Raw genomic sequence first — 23,913 nt, 5'->3', positions numbered from 1 at the left:
GACTGCTGAGAAACAAAAGAAACCCCACACAAACAACCATTGAGGTGACATATTATGGAAAATGCAACTTTTTAATCATTTGTCCTGTCTTAAAACACATATCTATAATCTCTTTTGGAGGTGGTTAGTTGCTTATTTAAGCATCATAGTTCATTTGATCACCTTGTTTGGGATTGAGTTTATTCTTTTATTCTGTGTTTTGAAATCTCTTATTTCTATTTTACAGTTTTGCTTGTTTTACTTGTTTGACTGCCTTTTACAGTATGAATTTTATCTCTGTTCTTGTCACGGTTTGCCTCCACCTACTAGTGGATTTTCTGTTTTTTTGTGTTGCAGGTAGGCGCGGCAGACGGCACACCTGTTGGGAGTTTGACTGATTGAGGGACAGAGGATTTAAGGAGCGGTGCGACTCAACTCCAGTGCCGGTTGATACTCTCACATGGGTAGTTCGCTAGCCTCTGAACCTGCCTGCTTGTCCGTGTTTCCATGTTGATAACTTTGAACTCCATTCCAGTAACCTGTACCTGCATCACCTACCTTGCCTGGAGTTGTTCCCACGTCTCGTCGCTTGAAGATCCTCTGGACTCCTCTCTCCACGTCTGCCCGCCTGCCTCATGCTCTGAACTCCTCTTCTGGTCCGACCTTCCTCAGTCCGCCTCCACTCTGGTTCCGACTCCTGACCGTAAGAACTTTCCCAGTCACAGACTCATCTCCTGGTTCTCTGGTTCTGGTCTCGCTCACCTTCTGCTTATATTCCCGTAGATTCCAGTCTTCTCCTGTTCCTGATCTGAAGCAGCGCCTTTAGTAAGTTTTTGCCTTTTCTGTTGTTCCTCATTGTAAATAAACCATTTTACTTTTACTCACCGTTCCTCTGATGTGATTCTTCATGTCTTGGGTGAAAGCTCTTACCCACAGCATGACAGTTCTGTATTCTGTGTGATCGTTGTGCAGCACGTAGGTCAGCTGCCATGCTTTTTTTAAGTGATTTATCAATAAACGATGATGATGATGATGATGAATATTTTTGAAAGCTATAGAAAAACAGGTAACATTTCTGACAAAGTATAAAGTATTAGAATATTTTAGACTATTACTCATTGTCGTCTTCTTCTTCATCGGCACTGGTTACATGGTTGGCCGACACAATAGCTGCCCCCGTCTGTTTTTCATAGAAATCTTAGTTTAAAACTGCACACCAAATTCAACATTATAACTGTTATTATTTTCACTTTTACCATCATCCTGAAGATTATAAAATAAAAATAATAATGAAAAACGATTTTACCAAAAAAAATACACATCTCTTTTACTTGTTCAGGGCATATTTTCAACTATGGAAGCAACATTTTTTATTCTATAATTTCACCAACTTCATTGAGTTAAACATTTCTAACACATATATCCATATTTAGCACAACTAGTCAACTATGTCATGTAAAAGTTTTAAAGATCCAACTGTAAACACGAGGAGAGACCGGGCTACAAGAAGGCATTTTTTTCCGGTTTTGGAGACGTACTATTTGTCGCCTCACTGTTCCGTGCTGATTGGCTGAGCGGCACCATGGCGCAAAGTGTAGCTAGCTTGATGATTGGTTGGATGAAATCTCAATTTTAAGAGTTCATGCAAGGCACACTGACATAATTTATGATGTGAGTGGAAGTGTCTAAATATAGACGTTGGCTCTATAAAGGGTTAGGACAAAGAGACCAAGAGTGGATCAGTGGCCTCTGTGTCAACATGCTTATTTTGCATTCAGTTTAAGCCTCAGCTCACATTTACCCTCACAACTTTGCACTTTAATAGGCTCAAAGGCAAAAATATAAAAAAAAAATACATCAACTGAGCTGTGTTCTGTTCTTTAGGCACATTAAAATGTGTCCAATAAAAATAAATAAGTACAAAATACGAACATTTTCCATTAAAAATTCTAAAGTTCTTATTCAGGATTCATGTTTTGTAAACCAGAATTTAATTTGGAATACCTACAAGTAAATCTAATTCATTCAGTGCAGCAACACATTTACTCGCTTGCTGGCAGTGCTGCAACATGCTGAAATTTACCTCATTTCACAAAACTTTTTACTTATCACCAGCAGAGGACTGCAGACTGATCGCTTTCTTTTTGCTATCAATGCAGTTTGCCAGCTAGGTGACTAAGCAAAGTCCCATCCCCACATCTTTGAAGTGCCTTCACATAGCCTGTATCAGTGGCTTGCTTGCAACTTAAAAACCTGTCTGCAAAAAATAGATAAATATAAACCCTCTGCAGCAATACCTGCAGAAGACTTAAGCTCAACTACTAACCTGGGTGGAAGGCAGTTTTATGACACAGGAAAGAAATTTAACCAACTGGAAGAGAAAGTGAGCCATTTTTAAGCAAAGTTAATGAGATGTTGTGTTTTTTTTAAGAAGGGAGAAAAGGTTTTAAAGTTTGTAATTAAAACAATTTTGTGTAAGTTGTGATAGCCAACCCAACACAGCGTGGAGGACTTGGACATTAGACTCCGTCAAGTACAACATATAAACAAGGTCTGGGTAATGAGGCAAGCACAAGTAATTAAAACTCAAGGAAAACTTACAAAAAGGGTAAAGCAGGAGGTGAAATCATCATAAATGAGCTTGTGAGGCTTTTTTTTGGAACAAGTTTGAGAACAATACCAGATGAGCTCAGCAATACAATCTCTTCAGAACTTTCTTTGGGAAGATGATTGGTAGAGTACCTTAGTGTTGTAACCATGTTTATAATTGATCTTTCATGAAATTTCCACTAGTTGTACACATTGTTTTCTCTAGTCTTTGTCAAGTTTCATTGTGGATTGTAAAATATGTTTGATGGTCTGTCCTGCAAAGAGATGATTCAGCTCTTCAGTTTGCATGGTGAGACCATCAACTACTGTACTTGTTTAGATGTGTGTGCCAACAGGCAGCGCTTATGTAAAAGCTTTAGTCAGGCTGCTTGTCCCTCAGGAGACACTTCATATTGCTCAGAGTTTAGGTGCTACAGAAAACGTGGTTGTTTGTGTACAGCATCTGTATAAAATATGTTGATCTGCTAGGTTTTTATGTGCTGTGGTCTTTTCTGCAAAACTGATTCACACGGTTCACTTTCATTTAGCTGGCGAATGTGTGAAAGGCAGTGCTATGACACAACGTGGAGACTCAAAAACATGCCCACTCACAAAAGTTAAATTTAGACTTTCCAGTTAATGGAACATATATGTGTTTAGTGGGAGGAAACTAGAGTACCCGGGGAGAAAACCACACATAAAACCCCCCAGCCATGATTTCCTTGGTTTAAAGAGACATTATGGTCACTTTGAAGCATGTTTCTATGTAAAGGTTTTACATCTCATTATACCTGTTGCAGATAGCTTCCAAAACAGTCTTGGTGAAAAGACTGTTTACATTCTACCAGTCTGTAGCATCCTAAATATGTGAATACATAGGGTTGTTGTGGGGTGACCCTAGAGTTGTCTTTCAAACTGTCTCTGCATGCTACTGGACAGCAAACAACATGACGTACTCACCGCTACGGATGTCAGTCAAAAGGGAAGTCTGCTATTCACCGCCAATAAGAAGCATATGCATCTTTTTGTAGATAAAGGACTCAAGTACCTTTAACTCTTGACTCAAAGAAAGGTCTAAATAGGCCAAAGTTGAGGCCAAAGCCATTTTAAATGAGTCAGCACCATCTTTATTGTTTCGTGCAGTCACAGCAACATCCCGCCCACCAAACCAATTGAGATTGACAGACCACGTGACTTACGCGTGGTGCATTGTAGGAATTGAGGATGGAGGGAGATTTAAAAACCCGGAAGACACAGTTTTTCTCTGTTGGGCTCGGTGTTTACATCTCCAAACCGTCCTTCTGCGGTGTAAACTAGCAAAGGAATTTAACCTCTCTTAATTCACAAGGATGTATAAAACGAAGGAGACTGCTCCCGGTCCGTACAAAGACAGGCTCGACGCAAAATCTAGAGAAAGGTACGAGAAGATCAAAGGATTAAACGGGTTAGACCGCTACGAACACAAAGGCTGGAGCAAAGGCGTTAGCGTGTTGCCCAACTTTACTCACGCATATATATATATATATATATATATATATATATATATATATATATATATATAGTTTTATATATATATATATATATAGTTTTATATATATATATATATATAGTTTTATATATATATATATATATAGTTTTATATATATATATATATATATAGTTTTATATATATATATATATATATAGTTTTATATATATATATATATATATAGTTTTATATATATATATATATATATAGTTTTATATATATATATATATATATATAGTTTTATATATATATATATATATATATAGTTTTATATATATATATATATATATAGTTTTATATATATATATATATATATAGTTATATATATATATATATATATAGTTATATATATATATATATATATATAGTTATATATATATATATATATATATATAGTTATATATATATATATATATATATAGTTATATATATATATATATATATAGTTTTATATATATATATATATATATATATATATAGTTTTTTATATATATATATATATATATATATATATATATATATATATATATATAGTTTTATATATATATATATATATATATATATATATATATATATAGTTTTATATATATATATATATATATATATATATATATAGTTTTATATATATATATATATATATATATATATATATAGTTTTATATATATATATATATATATATATATATATATAGTTTTATATATATATATATATATATATATATATATAGTTTTATATATATATATATATATATATATATATATATATATATATAGTTTTATATATATATATATATATATATATATATATATATATATATATATATAGTTTTATATATATATATATATATATATATATATATATAGTTTTATATATATAGTTTTATATATATATATATATATATAACTATATGGTGCTAACTGTGAGTGCGTACACCCATGAAGTGTTTAGTAACGTCAGATCTCTGCAACAAGCCCAAGTCCGGTTTACCGACGGGTGGGTGCAGGACCTCGAAGTGTGCAGAGTCGGATGGAAGACCGTTGTGCACTTGAAGGTAAGACGGCCTTTTTCTCATGTAGATGTTATAATTACTCTCAACAAATACGTAGATGAAGGTTCTAATAAAAATCAGTTGTTTCTGTGTGATGTCATTGCTAAAAATAAGGGGTAATTGTTTAATGTGGAAGCAAAATATATTTTTGCTTGTCTCTAAACACTTTGTTTTATAAGGTGAATATGTAGTTAGGTACTTATTTTAAAAATTAATTTAAAAGCTTTTTAATTAGCTTGGAATTTAGAATTTTTTTTATTTACAAGCTGAAAACACGGTAAACAACACAAATACTCAGTTAGGAGGCTGTACGTTTGTTTACATATTTAGTTTGAAAGCTACAGATTTAGCTTAGGAATGTTATACTTCTGTTAGGAAGGAGACTGTTGCTTTTTCTAGTAATGTTTAGTTGAATATGTAATTTGCACATTATTTAGCTTAGGAAGCAATAACTTCATTTGAAAAGGTGAATAAAAAATGGAACCTTAAGAAGGTAAAGAATAATTCTGGTATGAATTTTAATTATGAATTGGTGTTGAAGAAGCAAAAACAAGTTAAAAAAAATACATTTATTCACATATCGAGTTTGCTAGTTAAAGACTTTTTTTGGAGTCTTACACTTCAGTTAAGAAGGTAACTACTAGGGATGAGCGAGTGCACCACTATCTGTATCTGTTCAACCAACTAAATTATCTGTATCTGTACTCGGAATGGGCGTGGCATAACCCAGAAGTGGGCGTGGTTTAACCGGAAGTGGGTGTGGTTTACATCAATATATTATTTTAAGTCTGAAATTGATATGGAATGATCGGAAATTGACATGTGTATTGTTTATTTGAAAACTATTTACAGAGCAGCCTCAGAATTGAGATTAAATATTTTTGATCACAATTGTAAAGCAACTATTACAGAACAAGTGTTTCAATAAAATCAGAACATTAATATTTAAGTGCATGGATTAATACATCTGAACTCATGCAGTAGGAACTAGGAAATATGAAATGCTAGAACCAGACACAATTTTATACATATTTTTTTTTATTTTAATTTGATTAAACAGATTTTTTTCTTAAGGTTCTTGGCATTTTGCCCCACACAAAGTTAAACAAAACAATGTTGATTAAGGTGTGTGTGTCTGAGAGAGATAGAAAGGGTGAGAGGGAGAGAGATGGAGTTAAAAAAATAAAAAAACCCGACCGGAGCGGAGGTAGTGAGTGACTGATGCAGCACGTCAGCTCTATCTTGTCAAATGCACCATGTAAGTTACGAAAAAAGTAACTTTAAATATTCAACCGAAAAAGAGGCGAGCTGAAGAAAACCTAGGGAAAACTGAAGAAACGTGAGCAACAGTGAAGCAAGCACAGCGAGATCCATTACTGTCTGTGTGTGTGTGCGTGGATGAGCCGGACGGACTGAGCTCCCGGCCGGCTAGAGAGTTTTGTGTGTAGGGAGGGGCGGGCGCTCGATGTGACTGGCCAATCACAGAGCGTGAAGACAGTCAGTTACCCAATGAGGATTTTCCTTCAGCACGATTACAGATATTTAAGAGATTTACTAGTTTCATGCTCGTATTCGTCAAAAATGCTTTATCCGTACCGGATACTCGTCTGAAACGAGTACCCGGCTCATCCCTAGTAACTACCTTTTTGGGAATCAACATTAAATGTTTTCTATGTAAATTGCACATTATATCTTTAATTTTGGAAGGTATACAGCCACTTTCACCCATAATCGTTTATGTTAGTTAATAAAACTACGGACTACAGAGCTGTATTGTGGCAACAGTGAACTTGTAACAGATACACTTGCACAACTTTTTCTTTAAGGTCAAAAAGAAACAAAATAAGCTATAGCTAAAATCTTTGACATGCTCATGACTCATTCAAGAACATAGCTGAGCAGTCACACAGCACTTAAATGTAGTTTCTCAAAGTAACGCTTAGATATCTGGGCGGCTGTACAGTAAAACCATCCAGAACCACAACATTAACCGAATAATACCCCTAAGTGTGTAAACCCTGCAATTTTTTTAAGTCTGTCAGAAACTACTTGTATATAAAAAATGCACACTGAAAGTATATACCCTAATCTGAGAACCTCAGTTCTGATACACACTTCTTTGTGCTCACTGTTTCAGGTGAATCACTCTATGTGCCTCAGCCAGAAGCCCGTGCAGCCCTGGGTGATCCTAACGTCTCCTGGGGAGGTGGAGAGTGCCCATTGTACATGTATAGCCGGTGTTGCAGAGAAATGTGTCCATGTGGCAGCTCTTCTATACAAGGTTGACACTGCTGTGCGTCTATGGGTTACATCCCACCTACAGATGTTCAGACCTACCGGATAATGCCCTCAAATGTGAAGACAGTGCAAGGAGTCCCGGGACACAAAATAGACTACAACACCAGTGCATCCAGAAAATGGGCCCTTGACCGTTCGCTAAATGAAGGACAGGATGAGTGCTCTGAACCCAAAATCCGGACTCGTACTGGTGGCTGTTCAGTACCACAAAGGACACTAGCGAACTGAGGCTCTGTCCCCGCTCTTATGCATGTAGGCAGAGCTGGACTCTGCTCTGTGATGGAGTGATTCTGTAACTTGTACGCAGACCCTGTCAAGCCTCGCGTCCTCCCCAAATCCCTTCTACGTCTCCATGATGCACACCTAAGGGGCTGTGAGCTTTCTGTCCTTCTGCAGCAATGCAATCAACTTCAACGCTATGTCACTGTGTCAGAAGCAGAGGCAGAGGTGCTGGAAGAGAAAACCAGGGAGGGACCAACATAAATGTGAGGTTTGGCACACAGCAATAGTGGGAAAAAATCACAGCGTCAAACATTCATGCTGTTATGTCCACCTCCACTGCCATGCCTGTATTATCCACAGTGAAGAAGGTGTGCTACCCAAACAAAGAAACAATATTCACTTATCACTTAAAGCAGTGGTTCCCAAACTTTCAGCCTCTGACCAACAGATGTTCCTTCTTATTTTTATGTTATTTAGGAATTTTCATTATATTTGGAAAGTTTTGACATCCGCTGTCAGACAATGAGCCAGAGCCAATCAAATGGGGAAAAGCGAATGAGCAAACTGCAAGACTCTACCACACCTCACAGACGATGATGCTGCACAGAGGCCTGAAAGTGGAGAAGTGTGGTTTCATCATTAACTCCTGTGAGTGCTGTGGAAAAGGCTGCGTGGAAATCAAGTGCCCGTACAGATCTCAACCACAACCTTCTGCAGGCCTGTGAGGATGACATTATCTGTCTCACCTTAACAGACGGGATAGTGGAGTTAAAACAGACCCACAAGTACTACAAACAATTTCAAACACAGATATTTGTCACAAAGTCAGAGTTCTGTGACTTTGTTGTGTAGACGACCAAAGCCTGTTTGATAATACGTGTGAGGCCAGATGCACGCATGTGGGGTCAGCTACTACAAGTAGCTCAGGAATTCTTCTACAAGGTAGTAATGCCTGAGCTTGTGGCCCATCACTACACTGACCCTGTACCCAATGTAACAGAATGAAATGACTGTTTTCCACCTAAAAGTCATTTCCCCCCTCTCCTCAGCAAGAAATAATCTGCATGAGATTTTGCTCAAGGTCTCATGCATTTGCTTCTAAACTGTTTCCTTTCCAGCCCAAGAGAAGAATCAAGACAAAGGACTCTGAACCATCACAACCCCGTTTTGGGTCTTGCTAGATGCCAATAAACTGTCGTGACCCGGAAGTATTTCAAGACTGGACTGGTCGGCAGCCGCGGCTGTGCTGCGGGCTTCGGCTCCAGAAAGGTCCAAGCTGGACCTCTACACCTCCTGATCTAGACGGGGACTTCCGCCAAGGGTACATAGACCGACAGAATGGTGTCTCAGTGTGTGTTAAGAATCTCCAAACCAAAGCTTAGTGCGAAAACATCACCTTCACTCCCATCAGAACTAATCGTTTCTCCGGATTTGCTGGTTCTGAACAACATTCCACACTACACCATTCTCCGTCTCACTTCACCTTAGTTACACCATATATTTAGTGTATAAAGTTAGTCTAGTTTTAATTTGTTTAGAAATAAATCTTTAAACTTTTAAAATTTGACTCTCTTTCTTTTGTCTCTGAGTTAATACGAAGTGGTTACATAATCCCTGCAGTGAAAAGTTCTAATATTCTGGTTTAAGTTATCCACAGGTCCATAAGATTGATTTCATAGTTTCTATGGAATCTCATATTTTATGGTTTATTAAATAATATGTAAATGTTATCATTACACCATGTCCCAAGGACAGCCTGCCATTAATGATAGAGAAGCAATCGGGGAAAATAAGAGAAAAGCCAAAAAGCGTTAAAAAAGCAAATCATTCACTGCATATATTATGTAGCTGTAAGCTTTGGATATGTAATGTGCATTATTTTCTGTAGTGTTGAGTACTGGTTTTCTTTATTACAGTTTTACTGAGTGTCCTTTGCACAAGCTTTTGTTTACAAATTGCACTGAGGCACTACTGCGTCAGGGGTGCAGATAGGATTTTCAAACTGGGGGGGAACCGAATCAGCCTGACCAGTTCTGTTGGATTTGGGCTGTGAATTAAGTTAATTTAGCGGGTTGTCGCGTGGCGCGCTCCGCTCGCTCTCACAGCAAGAGAGAGAGAGAGAGAGAGAGAGAGAGAGAGAGAGAGAGAGAGAGAGAGAGAGAGAGAGAGAGAGAGAGAGAGAGAGAGAGAGAGAGAGAGAGAGAGAGAGAGAGAGAGAGAGAGAGAGAGAGAGAGAGAGAGAGAGAGAGAGAGAGAGAGAGAGAGAGAGAGAGAGAGAGAGAGAGAGAGAGAGAGAGAGAGAGAGAGAGAGAGAGAGAGAGAGAGAGAGAGAGAGAGAGAGAGAGAGAGAGAGAGAGAGAGAGAGAGAGAGAGAGAGAGAGAGAGAGAGAGAGAGAGAGAGAGAGAGAGAGAGAGAGAGAGAGAGAGAGAGAGAGAGAGAGAGAGAGAGAGAGAGAGAGAGAGAGAGAGAGAATCGGCGGACGCTCCTCCAAACACGCCTTATTATTTTCATAATTTAATTATTATTTCAACTCGAAATGCTCAGTCAGACCGAGTGTTGTGATGTTGGGAGATCCAGTCTTGGGGAGGTGGCAGGGGAGAGTGACTGTGGCTGCAGCGTAATCATCTTTTATTTAGGGACACGAAGAAGTTAAAAGGAGAGAGAAATAGAAGACAGAAGTTTTTGTTCCACTTTATTATTTTGTGTCATGATGATAAACTGATGTTAAATTCAGTTTAAAGAGAAGCTGGGAGGAAGCTTTGGTTCATTTTAGGTTACAGGAGGTCTTGTCTCCTATCTGCTCCTCCAGAGACAGCATGGACATGAGGGTTACATGGTGAGGGTCACACAGGACAGGTTAGTGGAAAGGTTTGTAGTTAGCTGGTTAGTGAAGGAGATCCATCAGCTGGGTAATTTAATCCTAATCCAGCCCACAGCCTTCTGCTGGTGTTATCAGAAAGAAGAAAACACACATCTTAAATATTATTGGAAGTTTAGAATTTGTTTTATGTTTTATTATTTTCTGCATCAAACAGAACTTGATTCATTCTCCAACATTTCTGGAACGAACCACTGGGTTCAAATAAAATAACAAACTAAGTCAAACATTTCATTTGGTGTTATTTCTGACAGACTTGAACTGTGGCATAAATATTTGACTCTAGAGCTGCTCAGAGACATTAAACGCTCATATATGAACCCATTATGTACTTTATTATTACATTATGTGTCCTATAGGTTTTCAGTATATTTTCAGATTTTGTGAGTTTTTGCAAAGCGTGTTTTTCTCAGCCTGAGGCGTGGTGTTGAATGAGGAAACAGATTGTTCTACTTTGTTAAATCTTCTTAAATATTTAAAATGTTTTGTCCTAACCTGTTGTGAATGCAGAGCTTTTGAGGCATCGCAGGTTGTGTCAGTTACGTTTTTCATAAAAAAATAAATAAAATAAAAAGCAATTATCTGACATCTTCTATTTATCAATGAAAACAAATCAATATGAAATAATCGTGATGCATCAGGATATCGAATCGAATTGAATCGTTTACCCAATAATCGTTATCAAATCGAATCGGGAGACAAGTGAAGATTCACACCTCTAACGCACGTCGTACACATACACAAACCATTGCAAGAGCCTTAACTAGAGCTCAGTCCGTTTGTGTAATTTCCTCCAATGGTTTACAAAAAAAATCTAACACTATTATATACGTGTTTGAAGCCATTATGCAATGGAACGCTGGCAACAAAGCTCAGCCTGATCAACACTATCCAATTCAGTGGTTTGTTATTCTCCCAATCGATTACTAACAAAAACCTCATGCTTTATGTAAAACATTAAATGATTTTCAGCATACCAATCTTTACAGAAAACATAAAAGCCCTAAAAAAACAGCACATAAAATGTAATAAGAAACAATATTCACTTATCACTTAAAGCAGTGGTTCCCAAACTTTCAGCCTCTGACCAACAGATGTTCCTTCTTATTTTTATGTTATTTAGGAATTTTCATTATATTTGGAAAGTTTTAATTTATATATAAATATATAAAGCTCTTTTTACATTTTATATTTTACCCTTTTTTATGATTAGGGGGCACACTTTGACTTCCATATGCAACACATCGGCATCTGTCTCTTTCTTACGGCTTTTTTTTTTACATTGTCGCTACGTCTATCACGTTAGCGGTGTTTTACCATCATTTCTACATCCATCACGTTCCAGAGAAGAATAAACCAACATCAAACCCAACGTTTGGAGCTTGTAAACTCCACACCTCTCGTGCAGCACCAGCTGTCTGATGCTGCAGCAGTGTCAATCTTCCCGGCTGGATGAGTGAATTTCTTCATCAGAGTCAATAATCTGCTTCATAATCGGAGTCAGTCATTACCAGACAAAGTGATCAGTCAACAAAGACCAGACCTGCCGGCAATTATACGTTTTATCTAATATTTGCGCTCTTCATGTTGAGCGCATCTCCTCCTCTCCCCGACTGGGAGCCTCTAGGCGGGAGGCATTTTAAACTCTAAAAACTCCAAAACTTTGATCAGCCTGAAGGTTCCACATCTCCACTATCTTCTGATGTAAAGTAGTAACTTCATGAGGGATCATATTTGTAGATAAGAGTGTTAAAGTCAGCAATGAGGCTTTGGCGCTTTTAACGAGTAAGTCCCAACACTGACAACAATGTACAGAAACTATAACCAACATGCATAAACAAACAGATTGGTCCCGCCTACTTACACTGTTGGCCTTTTTTAAATACGCAGTAATTGTTGCTTGCCTTTTTCGCTTCATCCTGCATCCTAGCAGCAACCACTTTGGCGCCTCTGGACTCGGTGTTTGTTTACGTCATGCTGCATTCAATGTAATTGGAAAAAGGAGCTTCAAGCACTTATAACCTCCAATTTTGTTTTCTTTCTGGCCTTAGAGCAGGGGACGGATGGGGGTCGATCTGAATCTGGGGGACAGATCCCCCCCCCCCCCCCCCCCCCGTTCCTCACCCTATCTGCGTGCCTGTACTACATACATATTCGGTTATTCATTTTCTTTATTGCTGTGATTTTATGTTCTTTGCACAAACCTTGGTGTACAAGTTACAAGTGTTGCAGGCTATACGTTTGAGAAAGATTTTTGTTACTTTATTTTTTTCAACTAAAACACCGTTTTTATTGTATTACAATAAGTTGTGTTAGTGCATATTTCAAAATTAGCTAATATAGAGTACTTTATTTACTTTTAATTTCTTTTCATTAAGATTGTTTAATAACTTTGACAGGTTTTATTCTTTGTGGCTACCATTTTTCTTTAGTGTTATTTCCTTTGCACAAACTGAAACTTTGGATGACATTGTTTCAGCGTACATTTTGAATACTTTGATTTTATTTTGTTCCCCAACGTTTTGTTATTGCACAAAGTTATGTTTATTGCACATTTGATTGCAAACTATTTTGTTTACGTAATATGCTCAGGTGTTACTGGCAAAAGGGTTAAAGCATTTGAAAAACCCACAAATAAAACTCCTCTAATTCATATAACATGTTTTTCTTTTTCAAGTGAAATATTTCATGGTGTAGTAGTTAAGCCTTGTAGGAATGAAGCAATTGTTGCATTTCAACTTCCTTTATTAGCTGCATTACAAGGTGTTAAAAATGTACAAGTTCAGTTCTTTAAACAGCATAGCGAACAGTTACTCATCACTTGGTAGCTTCAACGCCACACTTGGGCACATATTTGTAAGCGCACATGCAACAGTGACTATCTTGTCAAGCATTGTAATATCTTCTCCCTCACACGGCACCACTAAACCTAGACGAACAGTGTCATTCAGTATGGTGTACTTGGAGCGCAGACAGCTGATTACACGCTCAACGTGGATCCTGACGTGAGCAATTTTGCGAGTCTCCTCCACATCTTGTGCTTGTAGCTGACTACGGCCTCTGGTGAATGCTGGGATTTTCAATGTGGCCCCCATCAGGGCAACGCTTTACATAATATCAAATTCCCGGTCAGCTAGCACTATATCGCTAGGAGACAGCATTTGCAGCAAGCCTGATGACTCAGCTATGCGTTTGTCACTGGTACGCCCTCCCCATCCTTTGGAGATGAATGAGATGGTCCCCTGTGGTGTGATGCCAATAAGATATTTCATTGTGTGCCTACTTTTGTAGTTTGAATATGTTTCAGCCTAAGCACATAAATTTTGTGCTTTCTCTATGAAAACTTCAAAACAGTCTATAATAACTGTGACACGGTCACCAAACATCTCAACATACTGGTGTGGCATACTGGCCTGGATACAGTGCCTTGGCGCCCAGTACACCAAAGGACTGAGGTGGGCGTAGAGGACATTAACAGTGATGGTAAACACTGCTGACGCGCTTGTCCGGCTAGTGTCAAAGAGGTGTGCAAGATGTTCATGTGGTAGGTTGAGTCTGAAACGCATGAGAGTCAACAGAAGCATCTGAAAATGCGACATCTTTCTCTCAGTGTTGGGTAAGCATGGAAAATATGACACAGCATAAATCAAGGACTGGGGATTATTTAGATTTACTTTACAAATTTCTAAAGAAAAATACAACAACTGGAATGCACAACATAAGGGCTTTCTGTTTAATAATTCAGAAAACATTCCTTCAAGTCTAAGGGCCGAACTCTGATGAATTTTAATGGAGACATGTTTCCTGACTTGTGAAACTTGGCAGACGGCAGAGCAAGAATTACATGCGCAGGCGGGGTGCTGTGCCATACGGTCCAGAACGCAGCACACATAGAACTGCATCCTACAATGGCACAGCTTAATCAAATCATAAAACACATAACCCCCCAGCACAGCATTATGTATTGTGTTTACCTGCAAGGGTTTCGCCATGGTTTTCACTGTCCCTCATACCTACAATCATTTGCGGTTTGAAGCCGGAAATGACGACACGTTTTCAATCTCAATAGAGGGCTGTGATTGGTAAGACACTGTTTGGGTCTCCTGAGGTTCCTTTGAAGCATGGCTAGACCGACCCGCAAAGAAAAACTGTTTTGCTTCTGCAGGTCGGTCTAGATTTCTGATGAGCCAGCTCCAGCCAGTCGACACCAAAATGTATTTTCACCATCTTAATATAACTCTTATCTCCACATTTTCATAGCTGCTCATGAAAAAGTTCCACCTATAATATACCTATATATACTTGTATGGCTTACAGGGAAAAAGATCCCCAGATGACGGGAAATAAAGCACTTCTGATGTATCTAGAGGTCAATTCCAGCAAGAATTTCTAAATATTTCTGCATTTTGTCTATAAGGTCACTGAGTATAGTGAATTAAAGCAACGCCTGAGGGTTAAGATGAGCTGAAACTTGTGTTAGCCTAGCTGCAGCTCAAGCAATGTACAGTTAAAGCCAATTTAATGTAAATCCGAATTTTAGGAATTTTTAGGAATTGCCACACACTCTTTATTAAAGGGGAACAACTCAGTTTTGGCTGGCCTTTAACACCCCCTAGTGTCTGTCTGTTCTCCTTGCTGAAATGTCTTCGCAGTCTTCCTTAGTGTCTACAGGAGTGATTCATTACTAAATTAAACAAATCAGCTGTGTTCATGATCTAAACCACACACGAAATGTGCTGGAACAGACAGCAGCGCCAGGCATGTCAGATCCATTTTTCTATGCCCACGCCGGACCAGCAACTCTGAAGTTGCAAGTGAAATAATCTGGCCACAGGGGGCGATAGGGGCTGGGTGGTCTTTTATTAATGTCATTTTAGCACACTCAATAAAATTATTCAAAATGTGGAAAAAGTAGCTAAGTGTCTCTTTAATAAGATTTTATATAAAGTCTTTTGTATAAAATCAACTGACACATACTGACTTTCTGCTGGGTAATGTGGAAGTGCGGGCAGATTTATTAGAGTTGATGTGACACAGATGGCAAATTATGTTATAATTCTTTAAATCACTGCTTTGTTTTCTGACTCAGTACAGCCTATAATTTTCTACGATGCTATAATAATCGGCAGCTCACTTGAAGTTTGATCCGTGAATGGGCAAAAAGTCAAGAAAAATACCACTAAAGTGCAGATTCTCAACTTCTTTTTCATTAGAAAAAATGCTTTTACAAATAACTGACAGACTGACTGTTTTTGTTGGAGCAGAGTTCATTTAGCTGAACAACACATTCACAACAATGCATTACTTAACTCCTATGGTGGTAATTATGCCAGCCTTAATGGGCGAGTTAACATCCAACAAGTACTCTGGAGGGACTGATTACTATGAAGTAACTCAAACAACCCATCCACAAAGCAGCTGAGGAACAAAGGTAAAGTACAGTGCTAACGTAGTGCAGAGATTAAGTGAAACGGCTCAGTTATTGTAATATGGTCGCTGGTTATTTATCACTGACTGATGTTCTGTGGTAACGTACTGCTCCAGATGAAAAACTGTTAGAGAGCAAGCAGTGACAGTTTGTGCGCACGCAGGAGTTCAGTGGTTGAAGAGGGCGAGTCTGAGCACAGAGGACAACACTGGAATCAAAGTGAAACAGCTTTTAAGTGCAAGTGTGCAAAACGTTTGGGGGCATGATGAATCACCCTCTCTGTTTTTATCGTCTGAACTCTCAGCTTTTGATGCCACTACAGCACTACACAAGCCAGGGATTTCCTCCATCCTAACGCTGTACTTCTCTGGTTCTTGCCTTCCAGCTCATGCATATCATCTTTCTTTAGTCATCTGTTTATCATTTGCCACCTTCACCTTTCGACCCCCTCAACAGACCACTCAACATAAACACCAAGCCTTCATTAGTGCTGTGCAACAGTACCTCCACTGTACTTTCATCCTGTTTATTATGCCTGTAGAAACCCTCTAAGACCTGCTTAGAATTTATTTCTTTGACATGAACAAATATAGCTAGTGTACTCCACTTTGGCAGCCGGTTAGTGATATGTAAAATGTATAGAAATGAGGTGCAAAAGCTAAACCTCACACTGTGATAGATTAGTGAGAAAAGCATTTGGTCACACAGAAAAGTGTTATTATTTGTTTCCTAGAATGTCTGGCAAAGCAGAAATAATGTTACTGTGATTCTGTGGTTGAAATTCACCACATGCAGCATGAAAATGACCAGACCCAGGAGAAAGAGTCAACTTTTAACACATCAAAGAAGATATTTAATTCTTTTTACTGAAAATGACATAATTAAGGAGAGGCAAACCTGATTGTTTGTTCATGGATAATCACTGATCACTTGAAATAGAATAGAAAATAGTTAACAAGGACTTTTTATTGTGATGCTCCTGTTTCTTACTTCGTTGTTGCCATATCAGCTTGTATTACCTTCACGACCCACAGCAAATTTACAATAATTCCCTCCTGCATAGGGGATATTTAATAAAGTGCTGATGAATTCGACTAGACTAGACTAGAGTAGACCAGACTAGAATAGAATAGAATCATCCTTTATTGTCCCACAGTGGGGAAATTCTGGTGTAACAGCAGCACGTTACGGGTAAATGCAAGAACTCACATACACAAAGGTGTAAAAACAAACAGTAGCATTAAAAAGAACAATTGTTATTTACATGAAAATTGAAAAACTGTACAAATAACAGCATAAATGTAGGGTCATACGGTTTGTTGGGAGCAGTGATGGTTATAAATTCTAACAGCTGCTTGGATGGTGCATCTATGCAGCAGTCTGTCACTGAAGGACAGTCCTGCAATATCTTCATGCATGGGGTCGGAGACATTGTCCGAGAATGATGAGAGTCCTTCTGTCTGCCACCTCATGCTCTGGGTCAAGGGGACATTCTGGATCAAAGCTGGCCTCTCAGCAACAGATAAGCTGCTGCAGGCCAAATCATAGAAGATGGCTAATGCCACCACAGATACTAATGAAAATCATTATGAATAATTTCAAATGTGAATATTTAAAATTATAAAGTCTCTATCATTGCTCAAGTAAAATAAGATATTGGCATTTGCAATAAAAACAGGAGAATCCCTTTGTTGGACAGGTGGTTTTGTCCAAGATGTACTTTGGCTCTCATCTGGAAGAGTTCAGATCCTCGGTTATGCTGCATGCTGTGACAAATACATTTATAAATGAATCTCCTGAGACTAGAGTACAGACAATCAGAAAGGCAAGGAAAAGCAGGTTTTTTTGGTTATGATTTTTATAAAATGTGCTGTTTCTAACCCCTACTCAACACTGAAAGCAGCAGAATGACAGCGGAATGTCACTGCTTCAAATAGAATCCATTTTATTCTACGGGGGTGAATCAAACCAGACACAATGTGGACATTTTCAGACGATGCACTGTGCCGCATCACGCCATGCTGCTAAAGATTTGACCTAATGGCTTATTCACTACCAGCATTGTTCCAGAAGTTCAGCAGTGTGTTTTTCATGGCTTTAATCTTGGCAGGGGAGAGGAGCAATAGAAACAAGCCGTGATCTTTGAAATCTCAAGAGATTTTGTGATCCGCAAGTCCAGCAAGGAGCAGAAAAGCCAATCTGCGGCTGAGGCCCCCTATGCTCACACTTCCACCTTTGCGTCGTGTAGCATCATGAATGTCTGCTGCGTCTGCTCGAGCAGAGACATACAGTCTCTGACAGGACTATGAGATATTGGCCAAGGTCTTTCATGCACTCTGCTCATCTGAACTGCTTCACCTTTTTTACCAAGACGAAGACGAAGAACTCTCTTGATAAACACATAATCAACCAACTTTGTTACCAATAATAATGTAAGCCCAATGTTAAATCTGTGAAATGACAATGTTATTATCTGATATTATAATCCTGTGATCAGTAGTATTTTATAAGTAATTATAATCCTGGACATTTGCACTAGACACTGATGACACGAAATGCTAAAGTCACACGACACATTTCCTTTTGTCTGACCCAATCAGAACCTTCGTTTCTGACGTGAGGCGTGGTTTTCTGTGGTGTTTGTATAAACCCTCTTTTGCATGTCAAATTCTGATTCGTCAGTAAACCAAAATATGACAATTATAAAAACTATCCCACACCACCTTTTCTTTAGTTCACAGCGTTCTAGAGAAGTCTCGGACAGACCATCCGGACTTCCTCTTCAGCCAAAAGAACCTCGACAAGCTGGATAAAATCTGTTGCAAGTTACACCTGACTGCAATGGTTCCTTCAGAATAAAAGCTGAACCTCACGACCCCTTCAGGGTCTCGCTGACGCCAATGAACCTGTCGTGACCTGGAATAATTCCAAGACTTGTTTGGTCAGCACCGCTGCTTTTCTACCGGCTTCGGTTTCAAGGAGGGTCCAAGAGGAACTCGACATTCTGCATCTAATCGGAGGCTTCCCCTGGGTACTTAGACCGACAGATGGCGTTTCGTGTGTGTTTTAAATCTCCAACTAAAGTTTAGAGCAAAACATTCACTTCCACTCAGAACTAACTGCTTCTCCGGATCTGCTGGTTCTGATAATAACATTACACACACACACACCATCATCACACGTCTCACTCCACCTTAGTTCCATCAGTACACAGAGTGTTAAAGTTAGTCTCGTTCAAATTGTATAGAAATAAATTTCTTAACTATTATAAACCTGACTCTCTTTCTTTCCACGGAGTTAATACGAAGTGTCAAGTAATCCCTGCAATAAAAAGTTCTGATCTTCTGGTTAAAATATTCAAAGATCCATTAGATTGGTATTTCATATTTGCATGGAATCTCACATTTTATGGTTCATAAGTAAGATGTAAACTACCCATCCTTTACAGTCCTTACCCCTACAAAACCAACTGCATTTCTTGGTTCTTTTTTTAACACTGCAAATGGTTGTTTTATCTTTTTTACTAATGTTTCAACTACTCTGCAGTTCTCTTCAGAGTCCACCGCTGTTGGTGGCATCACTTCCTTCTCTGTTTATCGGCGGGCAGCAGAGGACGGTGTCGCCCTCTGCTGCCTGCGCTCTCCTCGCTGATGACACAGTCCACTGCGTGAGCCAATGAGTGAACCCCATCATCTCTGTTCATGCTTGAGTCCACGTCTCCTTATTTCTATGGCTTCCTTAATCCTTCTTTTATATTTTTGTTGTTCGTTGTTTATGGTCTTTGTGCCCAGTCCATTTCATGATTCTTCCTTGTGCAGTGGTCTGTTATGGCTGATTTCTTTATTGTACTTTCTGCTTATAGATAAGTAATAGCAGCCATATATGAGTAGAAAAGGTCATGAAGAAGATGCACTGTGACATGAATTTACGGTTGAGACTCAGCTTCTCACACACAGCAGGACAACAGGAACTCTTGCAGAGACTCTGTAAACAAAACATGAGCATTCACAGTGTGACATGTAAAGCTATGCTCTTTTTGAAAGTGGCAAAGATATATGTGCATTACACACAGCAGAAGAGCCGGATTACAGTAGTCAGTCTGCATAAAGTTGTGCTTTTTTAAAGAGCATAATTTAAATGGAGTAATCAAACCGACCTTCCAGTGAGACCGATGAAGTGTTATTCTGACCCTTCAACAGATCAAATCGCTGTTTTCTCAGCTAAAGATGCTTTACAACATTATATAAAACAAAGCGCTAATCTGCCATGAATGTACAGTATAACTATAATGTTTACTTTATTTGAAAGCACTACATTAACTAAATAAATCTACCATTACAGGGGTGAGCTAAAGAAAGTTTAAAAAAGTGACATTTTGAGAATTAATGAACATTTTCTCTTTTTGAAGCTCAAATTTGAAAATCTGAATTCATCAGAAATGTAAAAATTCTGAAAGAAACCACAACCCGGTCATCTGTTTGGCCATCTACATTTCAAAATAACTAATTCAGCGATACGTTCAGATCTGCAGGAGAAAGCAGTCACATTTTAGCTTCAAATGAAACTATTCAGCTACATTATCTTTGCCTCCTCTCAACTGTAAATTTAAACCATGCTGCATTCTTCATACTTCGTAAGTGACAAGAAGAAACCATTTGACTGCATTTTGCTTTGCTCTTTGCTGAAACTCATTGTGAAAGATTTTATATTTTCATTCCAGAGAGAAACCAACTCACACTGCTCCACTTCATTAGCCCAGAATCTAGATCGTCATTTGCTGAAGCACGATTTTGGCCGGCATTTCAAACATATTAAACACATATAGGAAGGCTTGCCAGACCACCACTTCATTATTTCATGGCTCAAATCTGATTTTGCAACACATTCTCACACCCAAGGCGTCAAAGTGTCAATATATGACGAATCCAGTGCGTCAAGATAAGACGATTAGGGACACGGTAGGTCACGTGGCACCGCTGGCATCACTGTTTGATGCGCACGGTCACACGGACATTATTCAACTATTTAACCTTCCCCTCACCCCAATCCTAACCTTAAGGTCCATAAACTGTGACCTTAAGGTTAGGGTTGGGGTGAGGGGAAGGTTAAGTAGTTCACAAGTAGTTCTAATGTCCGTCTCAGCACAAGCGTCGGATACCGACGCTCTGGGACACTACGTCAGTAGTTTGTCCATGATCGTCTTATCCTGACGCGCTGGGGCATCCCGATTCGTCATATATATGACGCTTGGTCACATTCGTCATATTTTGATGCCTTGGGTGTGAGAATGTGTTGGATTTTGGCAAATATTTACATTCCTCTCATCTCAGTGATGATTCAAACTTGGATTTTGCCATTGAAGGTTATTTTAAAGAATTGAAAGATATTTTAAGAATTTTGAGCCATAAACGAGCTGTTTTCAAAAAAATGCTGTTTATGATGTCACAAATAAAACATTAGCACAGATGCCTACCCTTTCACCTGCAGAACAGCAGCTGCTGCTGGAGGGGCAGTGGCTCGACTCGAAGTCTCTCTCAGATACCGGAGCATCTGAGCTTATAACACCCTGAGTGGAGATGGATGGGCGTGGCCCTTTCCAGCTTGTTTTCTTAAAGTGACACTGAAATGGTTCCTTGTGGAAGTTACTAAAACTGTCAGGAAAAAAACTGTTGAAATCGCTTTTTGTGAGAAAGATTTTTCGCAAAGACCTTCGTAAACATGTTTTGTGTAGACCATAGAACTATTAACTTAAGAAGAAGTCAAAAATATCTAAGAAATCCTCTTTAAGTAAATATTTTTGAAAGAACACTCAAAAGACAACTGAACTGTTGGGGTGGATGGCTCCCCTGATGGCGTTTCCTTATTTTAGCTGGTCTGGCTCATCTGACCTCAGTCAATCGTGATTTTTCCATGGGGGAAGGGGGCGTGTGTGTGTGTGTGTGTGTGTGTGTGTGTGTGTGTGTGTGCGTGTGCGTGTGTGTGTGTGCGCGTGTGTGTGCGCGCGTGTGTGTGTGCGCGCGTGTGTGTGCGTGTGTGTGTGTGTGTGTGTGTGTGTGCCGGAGGATGAGTGGTGTGAAGGGGTTTTTATTGTCAGACTGTTTTTAAAATTCTGGGGATGGGAGGGAATGTGGGTATGCGGGGCCTTTTTAATTTGTTAAGCACTTTGAGTTGCATGCATAGTAGTATTATGTGCTATATAAATAAAGTTGATTGATTGATTGATTGATTGAAACTCTCTTTAATATTGAAACCCTGTTTTACCCTTTTAAGATGCTCAAACTTTATAAACTATTGGAAGGCCTGTCTTGTACCTGATGTTTGCAGCTTCATCCCAGAGTACAGAAGTAGCTTATTGGTGATTACAGGGTTGTGTAATGTTTTGACTGGATAAAAATCTCACAGTTCCAATTAAAAGATGCCCACTCGAGCGCTGAGCTGTGACAACCCCTTAAACCCCGTAACAGTTACAGCTAAGCAACAGACCCCAAAAAACATTTGTCAACACCAGCGCCGAAAGGACTGCTGCGTGCTTGATGACACAGTTACTAATTGGATCACATCCAAGCTCAAAATCATACTAATTAGACCAAACAGACAGAGGTGTACAGATGAGCATGAGATGACTGAAAGTAAAAGATACCTGTAAACATTTCCTTCTTCCACTTCTTCAATTTCCTGCACTTCTCCTTCTTCTTCTCCTCCAGTTCCTTGCACTTCTCATTCTATTCCCTGCAATTCTCCTTCAATTTCCTGCACTCTGGGTGTTTTTCAATGCCAAGGAACTTCACCTTGATGTCTTGGCCCTGCCCTGGTTGCCTAGGAGATACGTCATCAGGCGCCACCAAGACGTGTTTCAATGTTCATGTTCTATTGAGGCGTGTGTTCTCCATTTGTTAGCCGTTTAGCTAGCTGAGCAAGGATACACGGGAGGTTTCTTGTAGCCTAGCCCAGAATTATTATTACCCAGAATACACTGCGGCATTTCCAAAAGGATGGCGGATCAGAAGCTGGCAGCTACTTCATGACTAATTTTCAAGTTCAAAAGTAAGTCAACTAATTTAAAATGTTTTTTTTTTTAGATCCAAAGAAGTTATCTATGGTTGGTTTGTTGCTTATTAGTTGCAGCTCCGGTGGCTAGCAGGTAGTAACTCACTTATATATTTAATTTAACAAATATTTAAACAATTTAAAAAGTAAAAGTCTCATTATATATTTATATTGAAACGTATATGTACAAAATATAACGTTATCTCCCGTGTGACATGACTTTACATGACCACTGTGGAAGCTGCGGTCATGTGATGCAAGTCTGTTCCATTTAACCATTTTCTTTGACCAAGGAAGGACAGTGTCCTCGTAAGCAAGGCACCTGGCCTCGTAAGACCTCACCTCGCAAGGCCAGGTGCCTTGACATTGAGAAACACCCTTTGTCTTCAATTCCCTTATTTTCTTCTTTTTTTTTTTTTTTTTGTTTAATGGAAGTGTTCTGATTTAGTTAACATTTTTTTTGTAATAAAAAAACCTAGATTTCTATCCTCTCATTAGTATTTTTAACACATTTAGTCTTTCTCTGCCTAATGTATTTAGTCAATTCTGAAAGTATTTTTCTAGCAGAGTTTCTGAATGACAAAATTTACCCAAAACATGCAAATCAACTTGAACTCCTTTAGGACTCCCTTTAATGTCTTGATCCATAATGAGCTCTGTTGGGGATTGGAGCCAAGACAGACAGACACAGACACAAACTTGGCAAAAACCAAACTGAGACATGGGCATTGATCTTCCTTTCAACATGCTCACATGATTAATTTCCAATTAGCTTAAGTGACTGTTTATTTTCATAACTTTCCGTTGCAGCAGTAACAACAAATACATTTCCAAATAAACATTTCTGAGTCAAAATTATTTTCTGGCAGCAAGTGAGGTGGAGTCAATAAATTA

General features: G+C 38.7%; 1 long non-coding RNA gene across 1 annotated transcript in view; it reads left to right on the top strand.

The window, feature by feature from the left end:
- The first annotated feature begins 402 nt into the window (after positions 1-402).
- LOC139070417 (uncharacterized) overlaps positions 403-23,913 on the top strand; it is a 44,211-nt gene continuing 20,700 nt past the window's right edge. The window contains exons 1-2 of the long non-coding RNA XR_011520934.1: positions 403-682; positions 763-804. This is a non-coding gene — a long non-coding RNA (uncharacterized lncRNA). The remainder of the gene's footprint in view (positions 683-762; positions 805-23,913) is intronic.

Source organism: Nothobranchius furzeri, chromosome 6 (genome assembly GCF_043380555.1).
Source record: "Nothobranchius furzeri strain GRZ-AD chromosome 6, NfurGRZ-RIMD1, whole genome shotgun sequence".
NCBI lineage: Eukaryota > Metazoa > Chordata > Actinopteri > Cyprinodontiformes > Nothobranchiidae > Nothobranchius > Nothobranchius furzeri.
The sequence above is the reverse complement of the archived record's forward strand: the minus strand, read 5'-3'. Positions and strand labels throughout refer to the sequence as shown.